Here is a 16,231-nt window from a genome sequence, read left to right on the forward strand (position 1 = left end):
TTTATTTATTTATTTGTCAGAGAGAGAGAGGGAAAGAGAGCAAGCACAGGCAGACAGAATGGCAGGCAGAGGCAGAGGGAGAAGCAGGCTCCCTGATGAGCAAGGAGCCCGATGTGGGACTCGGTCCCAGGATGCTGGGATCATGACCTGAGCCGAAGGCAGCCGCTTAACCAACTGAGCCACCCAGGCGTCCCCAGACTCATTCAGCTCTTATGCTGGACATGGAGAAGAGTGCCATTTTAAAGCCACTGGTCATTTGTTTTGCTAGAGGTAGAGATTTGAATTAACTACGTAGGCAGTCTGACTTTACTTTTAAAAAGCAAAAATCTATGTAAGATCTATGTAAAAGGTTGTCTTCAAGTGATATCTACATCCCTCTGGATTATACTCTTAAGGATGGTCTTGCCAAGACACTCAAGGAAATGTGAGTAGGAGGGAAATGGAGCCCCAGATTAGGTCAAAAGACTACAAGGCACCATAGGTTGGAAGAGTCAAGCCAGCCCCTACAAAATACAGCAGTAGATATAGATGTAAGGAGAGAGACACCTATAGCAATGATACTGGATCTGTCCAGGTTTAAGCTCTTCTCTAACACTAATGTATCAAGGCTTACCCTGAGATGCTATCATACTGTAAATCAACATGGATTATACACTAAACTCACCATTGTGAATAATGTAGAACAGTCCTTGTAAAGGGCAATTTGATAATAAGTATTCAAAGCCTTTTATATTTTTGCATTCCAGTTCTAGAAATTTCTTAAGGAAGTAAACATAATGTCACAAAGACGTCTTTCAGATGTTCTTAAGCTTCTTTCCTTTATTCAATACTTACTTACCAAGTGGCCTACTGTGTGTTACGAAGCATTCTTTAAAAATCATGGAAAACTAGGACTTATAGGTCTGAAAATAGGAAACTGGTTAATAAATGATAAATCATGTACACCACAGAAAATAATACAGCCATGAGAAGTATTATGTTGTCATAATACATTATGACAGAGAACAGAGATCAATAAAGTGGTAACAACAATTTAAAAATACCATTTTTATATTGGTTTGGAGAAACAGCTTTAAAAAAAAGACAATTTAGGGACAACTGAGGAAATGTGACTACGGACTAGCTATTTAGATATTAAGGTAAAAAACAAATTTCCTAGGTGTGATAAACAGTATTGTAGATATTGTAGGTCCTTATTAAGACATGCAGGCTGAAGGACTTAAGGATGAAATGTCACTTTTTTTAAAGATGAAATGTCACTGTTACTTCATATGCTTCAGAAAAATTAAACACATATATGTACACATAAATCAAATATGGCAAATTTTAACTATTATTGGATATAGACAGTAATATACCGATGCTCAATGTGCTATTCTTTCAGCATTTTTATGTTTGAAAATTTTCACAATAAAAAGTTGGAGGGAAGGTTATGAATTACCTTTTTAAAGAGTAAAGTTTTGGGGAGAGAAAGTATGCTTATGCTACACAGGGATAAAGAAAAGCCTTGGAAGAATATATTGTGTACCAGCATACTAACAGTATTTATCTGAATGGCAGGAGATTTCTGTGCTTATTTGTGTATGTTTTCAACAATAAACCATATATACTGCTATAATCCTGAGAAACATTACTTAAGAATAAAGTCAGGAAAACATTTTCAAACGAGAACTACAATAAAATGAACAAATGACTAAAGGCCCACTCCCAAAGCATTCTTATTAAATGATTTTACAAACTAAATAAGTATGTAAACAATTCCACACAAGTAATAAATTGCTGTGTGAACATCACAGTTTTTAAATTTCTACTTACATGAGTAATTTATACCATTCTCACAATATGAAAATTCAAGCAATTCATGGTAAAGATTGCAGTGGGAAGGGGAATACCGAGTTAAAGTACTTAAGAATTTCCCCTCATATCATACCCCCTCCACTAAAAGACTGGAGGCAAAAATAAATGTTAAAGTTATCAGTTCATGAGGAGAGGGGGGTAGGCTAAGGGTTTTGTTTTATTATTCTCTGTATTCTTTAGTGTATTTTAAGTTTCTCAGAAAAAGAAATGCAATTACAGAAAAAGCAAAAGTTCCTCTTGACCACTCCTTCCAAAAAATCAGTTTACCCTAGTTTTTAATATATAAATAGCACCATATAGTACATACTATCTTACAGCTTGCCAAATATCTTCACATAAATAGCTGTATTAACTTAAACCACTTGTGGGCAGTATTCTAAGACCATACTCTTCCCTGTATTTTTGCCATAACCTGTACCTAATTAATTTTTCCAATCTAATGGTTAAAAAATAATCTCATTTTAATTTGCATTTCTAGTATTTAGTTTGAGTATCTTTTCTTGTTACCAGACAGTTTTAGTTCCTATTCTGGGAAAAGCCTGTCCTTAATTTTCTACTGCTTTTATTTTTAAAATGTTACTCTTATCATTAAGACAGGAACACACCAACCAAAATGTTAATGATGACTGAATATTTTTGTGGGAGTAGGAATCTTTTCCCAAAATAAGAACACATTTTCTAGTTTTTCCTAAATTAATTCAGCAACAGAAACTAGAAAATTATAAAACTGGGTGAAAAAAAGCCTTTCAGATGCAAGTAGCACTTTCAGGATACCCTATTATAGGAGCACATAACACCCTAGAGGAACTCATAAAATCCAGCTTAAAGAAATAAACACACCTAAAGCACAAGTCTTGTTAAGAAATGAAATACTGGTTGAGGCTACTGATTCATTTGGGATACATTAACTAACTTCATTTTTAGAAAGCATTTTTTCAGATCATGATGTACTTTTCATGTATCTTGTTTAAGCCCGACAAAATTCTGGGTTACATTCACAGAAGCCCTCCTATAAATTCTATTGCACATTTTGTTCACTCCTCCTCATTGTACTAATCCCTTTGACTATGATTTACAAGTCTCCCTCCCCTAGTAGACCATGCTACCCTCCACTCCCTAGTTGCTTATCTTGGAATTTCCAGTATCTGGCATTATTGAGTATGTCCTCAAATATTTGTTGAGAGAATGAGTTATCATCACCTTCATTTAAAGGATGAGGAAACTAGCTCAGTGATGAAATAATTTGCCCCAAGTAACATAGCTATTAAGTACTTATTTTACATAAATTACAACGGCCATAACTTTGTAGTATACTGTATAATTTAAACATTTTAAGTAATATATCATCTCACTTTAATGCTCACAGCAACATATGAAGTAGGCTTTTTGATTACCATTTCATAGGTGAGAATGAAATATGAGGCACACACAAATCCTAGTTTATAAGAAGTTCAGCTGTCTCTTTACATACTTTATAAATCACTAATTGGGTACAGGACCCTCTATCTTTATGTAGCAAACATCTTGGGGAATGATGATGGGGGAGGGAGAGGACGAAAGGAAGACAGTTAAAGCAATAGGATAGAGACTGAAAATCAGTTTATAGGTCCATCTGAAGACCATAAACCGATATTGTAGTGTCAACCACACGTGCCACTTTGAAATCCGACCTTGGCCCAAAGGTTTTTCTTGATTATTACCCTCTATTCATAGAAGACAACTGCAGGCTTTCACACAGATCAGCAATCTCAAAGGCTGGGGATACAGAGCTAAGGAGAGCTTTGAAAAACAACAGACAGGTTACATCACACATGGACAAAGGAGTGGAAAAGTGACAACATAAAGGAAAATGCTAAGGAACTTTAAACATTATCTCAGTCCTTAAATGGACTATGAGTTTCTCAAGTGAAGAAACCAACTCTCATTCATTTTATGTCCATAGCTCCCTGAACTTAAGAACACTCAGTAAATGGTTACTGAACTAAAAAGAGCTTAAGATGTGAGGGAAAAAGACATATTAATTTTTTAAAAATGGCTTTAAAATTTACTGAGCACTATGTGCCATGTGTTATACTTCTGATAATATATAAACTGTTAAAAGGGATAATATTTACCTCTTTTCTAATCTGCTAGATACGGTGCTACTCAAGTATATTAACAGGGGTGATACTGATGACTATTAGGAAGACTCATTATGGGTTAAGGTTACTAAGGTTACAGCAGAACCTTGAACAGAACAAAGTTGAACAGTAGGGGGGCTATGTAGATGTAAGGAGATCAAGGCAACCAATGTATTACACATCACCACAGAAGTAGATACGACCCTTTAGAGGGTATGAACATGACTCCTAATGCTTGGCAAAGAGAAAAACTACTCTGGTGACACCCACTTATCTTGGGCCAGACAAAGGCCGCCCCAAAATGACCAAAGTATAAACCCCTTTCTTCCCCACCACTGATGATCCCAACACAGAGCTGAAGGGTCCAGAGAGGCTTTGCTAACTGGCCATCATTTTATCACCGTGACTGCCCATCTCTGAGCTGTTGAAGGGGTTAGGTGAAATAGTTTGTTAAAGAAATGACCATCTGCTGACCACATAGAGTATACTAACAACCTAAATTTCTCCACTTAACCCCAATAACCCCACAAATAAAGCATTTTCCCCAGATGAGACAACGGATGGGTTAACTTGCCCAATGTGACAGAACTATTAAGTGGCCAGAAAAAAAATTAAAAATCCAGCATTTATCCTACCCTTCTTGTACAAACTATATCACTGAGTAACCTTATAAAATTATTCCACCTAATACACAAAAACAAAATGACAGAGCTAGAACATCACCATTTTCATATTTCCAATAAACTAATCCATCCAAGCTTTAGGTAGAAATGGCTGTTAATATAAAAAAAATACAAGACGTCACTACAACTTAATGAATGTTGTGCATAAACACACCACCGCCAATTCTTGCCAAAGGACATGAACCTGAATTTATAAAAGCCTCTGGATCCACTGTAAATTTGCAGGAAATACAGAGGACAGACAAACATGTAATAACTGTACTGAGTATGCGATAAGCAAATTCAGTCTATGGGAAACTCCACAGGTCAAACGGCCTAAGTTATTCAACAGATATAGTATAAGGAAAAGAAAGAAAGAAACGGAAGTTACAGGTATTTAAAATACATCAAGTTTTAAAAAGCAGACAAAGCAAATTATACTGTTCAGGGGTGCACACTTGGATGATAAAACCAGAACAATACAAGAGATTACTATAAAGTCAGAAGAGTAGACACTTTCTGGAGAGGGAAGATGCTGTGACTGGGATGAGCACATGGAAAGACTTATGGTTTAACAGGCAAAGTCCTATTTCTTGAGTAGGGTAATGGTAACAAAAGTGTTTGCCTTAATTTATTAAACTATAAACTTGTTTATGGGTGGTTTCCCTTATCTGTATTCTATTTGTTACAATAAAAGGAAAACACTATATTCACATTAAAGCTGCTTATGTATGGTATGATTCTATTTGTATGAGATGCCCAGACTAGGCAAATCATAGAAATATAAAGTAATTAGTGGTTGCCAAAGGCTGGGGTGGTTGGGAGAGAGAAAGGGAGTCACTATTAATGGGAACTGGATTTCCTTTAGGGGTGATGAAAATGTTTTAAAAATGATGTGGTAATGGTTGTACAACTGTGAACACATCAAAAATCAATGTATGCTTCAAGTGGGCAAATCGTATGGCATGAGAATTGTATCTCAATAAAACTGTTTTTAAAAAGTCTAAGACACCCCTGTTAAGCCAAGACACATGTTTAAAATAAAGCCTGGGGTGGAGCCCAAGAATTTACACTTCTGACAAGTTCCCAGATGCTGCTGCTGCTGCTGTCGATCTGGGGACCACATTTTGAGAACCAATGCAACAAGGGATTTCAAAACTGCTTATATCTCAAAGCAGTACTAAACAGCACTGGAAAGTGAAGTGTTTAACTCAGGGACTGAGAAAACAGTCCAGGAAAAAAAAAAAGTTCAAAGCATTGTTCTATTCCAACTGATTCCCTGACCATCAACATCTGCATCTCCTAGGAACTTGCTGGAAATGCAAATTCTCAGGCCCCTCCCAGACCTATAGGATAGGAAGCTCTGGGGTTGGAGCTCAGCAATCTGTTTGAGCAAGCCTTCTAGGTGATTCTGACATTCCCAAAAGTTTCAGAGCTACTGTTCTAAGCACTTTATATGCATTAACTCAGCTAAACTCCAAAACCCTATGAAGCAGGTAATACTATTAGCATTTTACAGATTAAGAACTGTGGCACAGAGGTTAAATAATTTGCGCAATATGGCAAATGGTAAAAAATGAAGTCAGAACTTGAACCTAGAGAGTCTGGTTCCAGAGTCCACGTTCTTAATCACTATGCTGAAAGATCTTTCCACCCACAAGAACTCAACTGGCAGAATGCAATAATGAAGAATTAGTGGAAGAAAAAAATGCAAAGACCAGGAGAAATATGTCTCACTAAAAACACAGGCCAATAATCACAGCAAATAATGTTATCATTAAAAAAGCAATCTTCCAGGGGTGCCTGGGTGGCTCAGTGGGTTAAAGCCTCTGCCTTCGGCTCAGGCCATGATCCCAGAATCCTGGGATAGAGCCCCCGCATCGGGCGCTCTGCTCAGCAGGGAGCCTGCTTCCTCCTCTCTCTCTGCCAGCTTGTGATCTCTGTCAAATAAATAAATAAAATCTTAAAAAAAAAAGCAATCTCCCAAAAGCATTCCAAAACATAAGCAGCCATCAGATACAATATATCCCAGTATTTCCAGAGCAATTATCTCAGATATCTAATTATAAGGATTTAAAATCTGGATTATGCTAAAGATGGCACATAAATTCACGGCAGTTATGTTCACATTTACCAATCTTTAAAATCTAAATGATTATACTACAAGGTCATTCCAGAATAATTTGAATCTCCCTACTCCTAGTCCCTTTTAGTCACTGTACAGTCAGAATCTAGGGGTTGAAAAAGAACTTTCATATTCCTCTAGTCCAATCAGCAATCCAGGCTGAATCATCTACAATACTGATCTTATAATATTCATTAAGAACCTAAAACAAATCCCAACTTTCTATAAAATCACATCCTGGGATCAATCCAGGTCACCACTGTAATTTTTAAAGCCAAATGATTAAAAACTTTTTAAGGGCACTAAAATGTGAAAATGTTCAATATTAACAGCCAAAACAAAACCTACAGTTGTTTTAGTCACAGAGAGCCACTCTTTCACACTATCTGAAAACATTTCTATAACCAGAAGACCAAGCTGGTTAACAAGTACATCAAGTTTTAGCAACTCAACCCCTATGACACATCAAATGAGAGAGCTTCCAAAGAATCTTCTGAGCTGAATTATCCCTGACATTAACATATAAACATCTGGTAACCAGTCATTGAGGAAACAAGTCAGAGAACAATACAGCAAAACACCCAGAGCCCAAGCACTTGGGACTATCAACCTTATAGATAGTGAGACCACTGTAAAGCAGCCCAATATGGTTATGGCTACACAGCAAATTTTAACAATTTAACAGCAGGAAAGGTAACCCGGAATGTGAAGGGCAAACATTTTCAAAGCAACCAAGTTTGGTATTTCAACAATACTTTGAACCCATGGCTGAAAACACAACAAAAGAGAAAAAACCAACAGCATTTCCATTATAAACTTGTAGCTATTAAGAACCCTGGAAACAATTCAAATATTGAAATGCCTACTGCATAAAACTCTGTTCCAAAAATCTAGTTATCCCAGATTCAAAACTCTGGATTAGAAGGTGTAAGTGACCTTGTTCAAACTTCTAATAACTACAGAAAACCGAAGACAGGAGTAAATATCTACCCATGATATCCAACACACTGAAAATTTTTTTTGTTAAATGAATGGACTTCACTGGAATCCCCAAGAAATCACTTCTTTAAACAGTCACTTTTCAACTAGCGATCTGATTTCTCCATAATGAATAAAGAACTGAAAAGCCTGAACTCATGATCCATAGCACTGGTGATTCAAAATCATATTTTTATCTAAATACCTCAAAAGCTTTCATTCATGATCTCTACCCTCTCTGCCCTTCATCTTGGAATCACTCTCATTTTAAAGGTAGGCTCAAGTGGCCTTTCTCTGCCCATATTTGTGCTTATGTCCAACTTCCATCCCCAGGTTTTGACTATGCAAGGGACACACAGTAGATTCCAAAATAACCAATTCTACACCTGGAAAGAAATGAACAGTTTAAAGGACTTTGTGCTGTCGATCACCATTTCCAAAAGAAATAAAATGAAAACTAACAACAGAAAAACTATGTTTGCATATTAATAGCTGAAAATCAGGATGCAAGCAGAAGCTCTCAAAAACTGGTTAGTACTGCCATTTCAAAAACTATTATCATAGCCAAAGAACTCATCACTAAGGCTTAACAGCTTAGAAGTTATGGGTCAGAGCAGCGGAGATACCAACATCAAAAGAATAAAAAAGCAACATTGTAAGATAGTATAAAAAATAACTAAACCACCTAAGGAAATTGAAACCATGAAAAATCCCAAAGGCACACTTAGGTCATTATCTAGGAAACATTAGCTTCTTCCATAAGGAGGCCTACTTTTCATGTAGAGCAGTAAGCAGGGTCAAGATATGGAACCAAGGTCAGGTATCAATTAAATCAGACTCTGCCACAGAAAAGGGAATCCATGACTAGTTATTTTGGGATAGTGCCTAGGCCAGCAGTATCAACTCCAACTAGGATACAGGGGATTACTGCTTTTGTTCCATTATAATGGGGGTCCTCCAAGGTCTTTAACTTACTAAGAACGTGTTAGATACCACTGCTGGGATACAATCACCAAATGTGAGGGAAGTTGCACAACAATTTCTTCAAAAAATCAGAAGGAAAAAAGGTAGAGAGCCTGCAGATTAAAGTAGATTTAAGAAATATACATCTCCACCTTTGTGATAAATGGATTTTCTTTGGACCCTAATTCAAACTAAAATATGAACATTAGCTTCATATTTGATATCTTCAAAAATCACTGTTAATTTTTCGAGTTGTGATAATGGTTTTTGAGGTTATGTTAAAAGAGCCCTTCTCTTTCAGGCATGTAAATATTTTGCAAGTAAAAATATGACAGCAGGGATTTATTTCAAAATAATAGATGGGGACAGTAGGTAGAAGTACAGATGAAGCAGAATGGCTACAAGCTGGTAACTGTTAAAACTGGTGATAGATACACAGGGGGATCATTATACTACCTGATTTCTGTATGTTTGATTTTTTATAACTCTTTGATAAAGAATTGATTAGACAAAGTATCTTACAACTTTATTTTTTTGAATGGAGCTTTAAGTGATTTAAAAATCACACACAGATGGACTTCATTTAAACAATAACAAGAGAAGCAGCCAATGCCACATCAGATCCAAACAATCAAAGAAACCAAAGTAGCTCAATTACAGAATGGAAATATATACCCCCCACCTCCATTCCATGAAGTAAAATACAAATACTACCCAAAGATCTACAAAAACTAACCTAAAATCACAGCCAATCATACTCATCCTGGTGGGAAATCCCAAACTTCTCCAACAGCTTCCTGAACCTTCTGACCAAGTTGGTCTGCTAGTTCCTCTGGAGTACTAACCCACTCAGGTCAGACTACTGGAGGACCTACAAAAAAAAAGGGTGGGGGGAAAGAGATAACACATTTATTAGGGTGTAGGGGAGTTAACCATTATATTAATGTTCAAACATGATCACAGTTATTATTTCTTAAGCAATAGCCCACACATATCAATTTTTATTTTTAAGGACCTGCTTTAAGCAGTAACAAGAATTCAGAACCAACAGCCAACACCCCTGAAAACTCAACTCAGTCCTCAACCCAAATGAAATGATAGGGGATAGTAATTACAATTTTATATCCTCACTATAAACTGATACTAAGGCAATGTTAAATTTATTATTTTCTTGTGGAAAAAAATCTGCACTCATAAAAACTACTCTTCACCTTCACACATGCTTTTTGGGCATACTGGGAGACAACTGATAAACACCTGGGAAACTCAGGTTGAACTTTACCACTGAAGCTTAGACAAAGCTTTTGACTACTATTGCCACTCCTTCCTCTCTCTCTCCTTAGAGATCTACTAGAATAAATTAAACCTTTTAGGTCACACCTAGATTTATTTATTTATTTATTTCCAGATTTATTCTAGTCCTGAATGACAAGAATCAAATTAAGGTTTAGTTAATTACTGATTCATTGCTTGACCCACTGTAAAAAACTCCAAGGCAGTATCTCAAAACAGAAAGCGATCTCCTGTCCTCCAATGAAAAAGGGAATATTCTATTACCTCCAAAGCACTTCAAATTGAACAAAGCAAACCCTAAAGCTCAAAACTAGTGTCTACATAGTTAATTACCAGATGGTTTCCCATGGTAGATCTTTAATCCTACATAAACTTTTCACCATCATATTCCTATTTCAAGCCCCATCACCTGGCCAAGGTAAGAGTAATAGATAAAAGTGTTCAGTTTAATATTGGTCTAATCAAAATATTAACAGTAAGAAAAACTACCTCCAAATTGAATACACTCACTTCTATTTAAAAAGAATGCTAGAAAATATAAAATGGCAAAACACAACAGGAGGTAGTGCATTAAAGAACTGGTAGTAATTCATTATGGGAAATAAGCTTGGTATTCCAAAGAACTTTCCTAAATTCTCTCAGATAAGAATTACCCTGTGCAGGTATAGCCAAATAGCAGATCCCCACACTGATCTGAGGAACCAAAGAAAGGAAGCTGGGAAAAAGCAGTATGAACACTTGAAAACTAGCCGGCAGAAGTTCCCTTGATTACTGTGAAAAGCACAGCAACAAATTTCATCTTTGAGTGAATAACAGAACAAACTCTTTTTGAAGCAGTGGAAAGAGAGACTAGGCAAGGGATGAGGCATTCCTTCTAAAAGGCAGAACACCTGGGTGTGGTTCTTGACAGGAACCTTATGGCCAGTGGTTATTTCAAGCTAGTGACTTTGCACTGAAATTCCTAGACTAGTAGATTAAGACAGGTGGAAATCACAATCAAACACCAAGAACCACGGGAAATAAATAATTTGGCCCATGAGTAGGAAAAAACTACAAAAATGACAGGGCTGGCCTAGAAATATACCGAAAACGTACAATTAGAGGAATACAAAATCTTATTCTTTTCCAGATCATAAAACTATCATATGACACAGATCAGTCTTCCAACCTATTCTCACACCTAGAAAAAGTAACCACAATTTATTGTGTGCCTACCATAAGCTGGGCACTTTACAAATTGTCGAATTCTAGTAACTCTAAGTGTTACTATTATACAGATGAAAAAACTGAGAATCTGAAAATTTGCCCAAAGTCACAAAGTTCGACGTGAACACAAAGCACAGTTATTTCCACCATACCAGGGTGCCTCCCTTGAATGGAGAATGTTGAGGTCTCCTCAATCTACTCAACATTGGGGTTAACAGAAAACAATGCCGACATGCAATCTACAAAGAAAACAAATGATAGGGAATCATCTATAGTAATGGTGGAATGGGGGAAGGGAAGAGAAAAAAGTAGAACAGGGCAATGATTGAGGGTCAGAAGATAATCAAAGCTATTTTATTTTCTAGCACATGGAGGAGGGGAAATGTAGTGGAGCCTGACAGGAGGGTATCTTCTCTCTAGCGGATTCAACTCTTGAAAAAAGAACACGGGGGTGGGAAGATAATTAAATGAGACGCATGTTAAGAGATGGTTAGTAGCAAAGACAGAGGTTCACAGACCTAGAGGACTCAAGAACTCAGAGCAAGGCAGGGAAAAGGGGAGGTTCCCGAGCTTGCAAAGAGGGATGGCAGGGGACAGAGAAGGACAAAAAGTTGGTTTACTGGAGGATTATCTTCTACAGCCTTTTCTTTACTTTTTTTTTTTTTTTGAGGAGGGGTGTTATGAGGAAGGGAAGGCTACGAGCCCCCAAGAACAAGAGGTCTGCAATCATCCAGCCACCAACCCATTCACTGTTCCATCTAAGAGTGGTCGAGCAGTCTGCAAAGTTGCAGAAATCAGTCCTGTACTCGAATCAGGGTCATACAAGCATGAAGACCCGAGGAAATGGAAGGCTACCATATAATTCCATCCACAAAGATGGAGTAAATGCACGGAACGTGAAAGGCTCTACTCAAGTCTTGCGTCAAGGGGACCAATAGAAGAGGGAGACAGTCCTGGTTAAGGGGCTTAGACTAAGCTCTTCCTTAGTAGGGCTGGGGAGGGGGTGACAGTGAAAAGCTTTGTCTCCTCTTATTAAATACGAGCATTAAATATCCATGTGGATGAGGTCAGAATTAGGGGGAAAGGGGGAGGAGTACGTCAGAGACACCGAAGCGTGACCCCCAAATCTTAGTTAAAAGACCAAAGCAGTTGGAAAACTGGAGCCCACCTCAACTCAAGAAAAATTAGGAGATTCATTTGGGCCGCGGAAGGGGCGGAGAACAGAGGCAGGCCTGAAAAAAGGTAGTAGGGAGACAACCAGTCGTCACTGATTGGTCCCCTTTCCCCCACCGCCCAATCTAACCCCCAGCCCCACTCTCTAACTCACTCCAGGACTCCCGCCCCCCACCCTTCCCAACCCGCCCACTGCGGTGGCAACAACGGAGGCGTTGACCGATTGGTGGGGCAAAGGCGGGCCCACACGCGACGGAGGCCCGGGAAATGGTGTCGCCTCGCACAGAGACGGCGTGGTCTTTGCCTCAGGTTCGGCTTACCAGCACCTCGGTGTTTCGCCAACAGTCACCTCCTTAACGTCGGGTGCTTGGGAAGCGTCACAAACGCGGATAGCCAACACCTCAGTCTCCGGTCCTGGCCGGACAGACATCAGCTTCCGCCGCCATCTTAACAGCAGGCGGACCGACCCTAGTCACTGCCCCCCCCTACCCCAAGCTACCTCCGCCACCTCCAACGGATCCCACGAGGACGTAACCCCGCTCGCGCGAGAACTCACCGGCTAAGAACAGCACGAGCCGAAGACGCTGCTGCCGCCTCCGCGGCTGCTGCAGTCCGTAGCTGAACCACGGCCGCCTCCGCGCGATCCCGCGAGAACCTCTTACCGGACGGGAAAAGCCTGAGCCCAGCCCTTCCCAGACCCCTCCTCCCACCAAAGCCGAAGTCGCTACGGATCCGCTCTCACCCTACGCGAAGCGAAAAGCAAATGACGCACAACCTCACGAAGCACTGAGGGGCGGAGCCAACCTGCCGCTGCCGGCTCCCGCATGCGCCGAGAAAACTATCGCGATATTACGCTTTAGTCTCTGCGAGACCTTCGAATTCACCGCAGGATGCCGCCCGCGCCTCGCCTTTAGGAAACACGAGATCTCGCGAGACCTAGCGCACGCTCCTAAAAAGGAGAGAGGCGGGGTTTCAATGAAAATGACTGGGAGTTTTTCGGGGGAAGGGAGGAACCTCCCGTCCTGCAGGGATCTCGCCTACCACGAGGTTTCCGACCCACTGCGGAGCTGGCTGCCAAACCTCGCGATGACACAGCTCAGCGCCAAATCTCGGCCATGTCCTGAAAACTGCCTCCGCCCCCGATCTAAGGTGTCTAGAGCCTAGTGCTTGAGGAAAATTTAAAAAGTCAACCTGTTTATTCTCACGCTTCCGGGCAGAGCTGTACCAATTAGCCAAACTCCATTCTGGAAGAGGAGCAATGGGTCCCCCATTGTTACCTGCCTCCAGTAATCACATATTATCCTGGACTAACACATAAAAGACGTTCAGTCTCACAAAAAGCTCGCAAATGCAAATGAAAACAATGACATAACATTTTTGGCCCATTAGATCGGGGAAAATTTTTTTTAAGACATAATATCCTGACTCTTTCCCTCGCCGCACTGCAGGCTAACCTGAATCCATCTTAACGTAACGAAATGCTCATATCGTTAGTTCCAGCACTAAAGCCACTAATTTTTAACTCCGGACGCTTTACCTTGGCATAATCAAAAGATCATAAAGTGGTTTTCGCCAAACAAAGGAGTCTGCCCTCAGAGGAAAATTCAAGCTGGGGGGGGGGGGTGCGTGCTTGCAGTTTTTAATATGGCAGTTTTTCCACGTCTAGCCAACAATGTTTCTCCAATAAATCTTGGATCCAATCTGGCTCGATTTGTGGGCTTTTCTATTCTAATGCATTGTTCTGTCCATTCTCATTTAAATATTGTTCCTTTGGAGTGCATTTTAATGGATGGTAGTACAAATACCCCCATCTTATCTTTTAAAATATTTTCTCGGTTATTCTTAGCCATCTTTTTTTCTGGATGAACTTTAGAATCACATTAAGTTCCAAAAACTTGGCATATTTATTGACATTCCATCAATTGTATAAATCGACATAGGAAAAATGGGCATCACTACAAAATTGAGCCTTTTTATCAAGAAGCATGGTATCCCTTCTCCGTGTATGCAAACATTCTTTTATTATATATCTCAATAAAGTTTTGTAGTTTACTTCTAGGGTTTTTGTTTTTCATTTTTCTTGCTACTGCGAATGGGGTTATTATATTAAATTTTTGAAATGCTTATCGCTTATAGATATTTGATATTTGCCTACTTTTGTAATCCGACAAATAAAAAGTATGTTCAATTTCACTGGTAATCAGAAAAATGCAAATGAAAACAATGACATACCATTTTTTGCGCTCCAAATTGGCCCAAATTACAAAGATTGATAATTATTCATGTTGGCACAACTGTGGAAAAATGGGCAATGTTGCACAACATTGGAGAGTGTAAAACAGTATAGCCTTTTGCGAAGGCAATTTGGACAAATCTATCAAAATTCCAAATGCATATACACTTTGAGTAGCGATTACTCTTCTAAGAATTTCTCCTACGGAAATACTCATACATGTGCATGAAACGTATATATACAAACCCATTCATTATAGCATTGCTTGTAATAGCCCCCTCCCCCCTTCAAAGGGAAACAAGCTAATGTACATCAATCGGGAAATGGTTAAATAAACTGTAGTACAATCGTACAATGCAGCTGTTTACAAATGAGATAAATTTAGATTCCCTGATATAGGAAGATCTACAAGACATATTAAGTTTTTATAAAGCAATTAGTCGAAATGAATGTGCGTGTGTGTGTGTGTGTGTGTGTGTAGTACCATTTAGATACCAAAACATACATATACAACACCTAGTAGTTACCCGCGAAGCCTGCCTGCCGGCCCCTCACCTTCCCCCTCCTCTGAGGCCGCCTTCCGAGAGCCTGTGAGAGAAACGCCGAAGGCCCGGCCTCTACTCCCTCTCTAGGGCCACTTGGCCACGACTAATGCCGGTACCTCGCATCCCCACTGTCAGCACTGTCAGACGCTCTCCCGCCGCGCTGCCTGCCGCTGCCCGGCTGCCCCTGAAGATGCAGCTAGCTTTCTGCTGGCGCCGGCTGAGGCCTGGGGGAGGGGAGAGAAGGCGGGGTTGAGGGAGGGTTGGGGCAGGCCACCGGGCCCCTTCACCAGCCTCTCTGGCTGGCTCCCCAAGGCCGCCACCTCCGCCACTCCGCGCAGGGTCCCGTGGGAACAACCCTCCGCAAGGAGCAGAGAACGGCCTCGTGAGCAGAGCGCGCCCCCCAACCCGGGGGAAGACGCTCACCTCGGTGGCAGTAGCTCCGCGGGGCCCGCAGAAGCGTGCCGGGTTCGCGGCCCTGCTTCAGCCCCGCTTCAGCCCTGCTCCCCTCGCTCGCCCTCCGCGGAAAACCTACCCCTCCGGCTCTCCCCACACCCGATCTGAGGCTCCACCCCCTCGCTTGAGAAGCCCCGCCCCTGCCCCTCCAGAGGGCACTCCCTCCGCGGTGTAGCAGAGTCCCCTTTAGGGGACTGCGCCTGAGCTCTTCGCGGTCCAACAAACCCAACCGGTAGAGGATAGTAGGGTCGCTAAGGAATTGGATTTGATTCGTGGCACGAAGGGAGCCACTGAAGGGTGACGTGATTTGATTTGATTTACGTTTAAAAATTAATCTCTCCAGCTGCCTTGTGAAGAATAGGGGGCAAGAGGGCAAGCAGGGACACGGTGCGGAGGGCTGGAGACGACGGGGACGCCCACTACAGTGAATCCCCCCGGCAAACCCTTAGAACACTTACTCCAGGCACATAGTAAGCTCTCAATAAACATTCTCTTTATTGTTCTTCTTGGTATTATTTGGGGTGGTAGTGCGATTGGCAGAGTTTATAGAGGATTTGCACCTGTGAATGCATAGGAATAAAAAGAATTTTATAGGAGATACCTCTATTAACCATGTTTCATCT

General features: G+C 40.4%; 1 protein-coding gene across 11 annotated transcripts in view; it reads right to left on the reverse strand.

Annotated features, from left to right (window-relative positions):
* LOC111139808 (HECT, UBA and WWE domain containing 1, E3 ubiquitin protein ligase) overlaps positions 1-13,053 on the reverse strand; it is a 166,528-nt gene extending 153,475 nt beyond the window's left edge. For 8 of the 11 annotated variants that reach the window (XM_022492210.1, XM_022492220.1, XM_022492221.1 and 5 more), the window contains exons 1-2: positions 12,934-13,014; positions 9,442-9,576 (exon numbers count right to left, since the gene is read on the reverse strand). The gene's annotated coding sequence lies outside the window, so the exon portion shown is untranslated. Of the gene's footprint in view, positions 1-9,441; positions 9,577-12,697; positions 12,833-12,933 lie in introns of those variants that run through there. The other 3 variants (XM_022492219.1, XM_022492213.1, XM_022492211.1) reach the window with 3 other exon arrangements.
* Positions 13,054-16,231: the final 3,178 nt, after the last annotated feature.

The sequence above is a fragment of the Enhydra lutris genome, unplaced genomic scaffold, assembly GCF_002288905.1.
Source record: "Enhydra lutris kenyoni isolate GAN:26980312 unplaced genomic scaffold, ASM228890v2 scaffoldscaffold119, whole genome shotgun sequence".
In the NCBI taxonomy this organism is placed as follows: domain Eukaryota; kingdom Metazoa; phylum Chordata; class Mammalia; order Carnivora; family Mustelidae; genus Enhydra; species Enhydra lutris.